Source organism: Aplysia californica, unplaced genomic scaffold, assembly GCF_000002075.1.
Source record: "Aplysia californica isolate F4 #8 unplaced genomic scaffold, AplCal3.0 scaffold01759, whole genome shotgun sequence".
Classification (NCBI taxonomy): domain Eukaryota; kingdom Metazoa; phylum Mollusca; class Gastropoda; order Aplysiida; family Aplysiidae; genus Aplysia; species Aplysia californica.
In genome coordinates this window covers 40,308-42,040 of record NW_004799029.1, presented here as the reverse complement: position 1 = coordinate 42,040, position 1,733 = coordinate 40,308, and positions in this window count along the sequence as shown.

The following is a 1,733-nucleotide window of genomic DNA, read 5'->3' as shown; positions in this document are numbered from 1 at the left end:
CCCCCCACGGAGAATGACGAGCGCCTAATTCCACGGTGTCTTGACACATTTATTATTTTTAAAAATGAAAAGAATCAATCGAAGGCTACAGGGAAACTTTGGAAATGTCTACATCGTCGTCCTACTCTTCAGATCCCCACTGTCCGGCCCCATAATGGCACAAAAGATGGAATCTGTCTAACGTAACACAAAATAATAATTTCAACAGTAAAATCAAAATAATATTTCAAAAAATTCTTCTCATGACAGAAACAAAGTACCCCTGGGTATAGATGTTCAGTAAGTAGGAACACGTGTCCTGATTCGTTTTCTCTGCTAGTTTTTAATTGGGTGACTGGACGGTAGAACCAGGCGCTTGTCGTTGTTTTTCCCATGAAAAGCGAGAAAAATAAACAAGCTTATTAATGATACCAATGGCCCCTCCCCTTCCCCCGCGAAACAAAAATGACGAGCGCCTAATTTCACCTTAGGTGACACAATTAGAAAAAGAATATTGAACGTCCAATGAGGAGATCTTCAAACCAACCAAAGGTATATCTTTATTATCAAACTAGCTGTGGTTTCCTGTTCGATGAACGGACTCAAAAGAACCGATCGTCGAGTCATTGTGGAAACCAGTACGTACTGTTTGTGAACGAAAGCCTCGTTTGTTTACAATGGCGTCTTAGAAGACAGACATTCCCAAGATTAGATCTAAACAAAACTAATAAATAACTGAAAATTAAACTACAGTGACTTGAGACTCCTTAATATAACTGTGCAGCTTTAAATGATTCTGAACCACCGTTAATTATTTTCAAATTCGAAAGTTACGTGGTTTGGAAGTTTTTGACCACCAAGGTGGAGAGCGATCACACATATAATACGAAGTGGCTAGCCGTACTTAGATCTAGGTTTGGCTCTATCGACTCCAACCTGTTGAGTACACAGGTCTCATTAGATCTAGATCTAGTAATTATTCAGGTTCAAATACACGCAAGTCAGTAAGGCACCTTTTGGTTTTGTCTGAAATACAAATACTTTAGGCATTGCAAACTAAAAAGGCCTCCATCAATAATAAGTACGGCTAGCCTGCCAGTCTAGTCGTACTTATCTTAGGCCCTATTAGCATTAGAAAACATGTCTCATTAGTAATTATTCAGGTTGAAAATACATGCCCTGACATTAAGGCAACTGGTTTCGTCTCAAATATAAATACTTTAGGTACTTTAGGTACTTTAGGTACTTTAGGTACTTTAGGTTCCGCAAACTAAAAATTTATTTGCAATTCAGTAGGCCTTTCTTGGGCCAGTCTAGCCATCATATAAAAAATGAGTACGGCTAGCCTCTTCACTCTTCCAATTTAATATATCTAGATCTAGATAAATAGTTGTGCGCTACCCTGAAGGCCCTACCGACTCCACCAAATGGATCTATTTGCAATGACAAATTCCGTAAATCACTCTCGCTACAACCGCTACCCACTTGTGTCACTCAGAGGGAAGGCAAACAGATAGAAAAACAAACCCCTCCCGGCACTTGAAAAAAGAGGTCAGATTCTGTATGGATCCGGTCTACGATCGCTCGTAATGGGTTTGATAAGTTTTCAATAGAGTCACTGTCGCTGGAGATACCGAGAGGAGCTCTTTATCTTTTGTGACTCTCCGCTATTTGTTGTGGGCGATATTGGCAACATACAATAATATGATCATTTATGGTTGTACCCGTGACGTGGTTAGGGGGAGGGAGGGGGA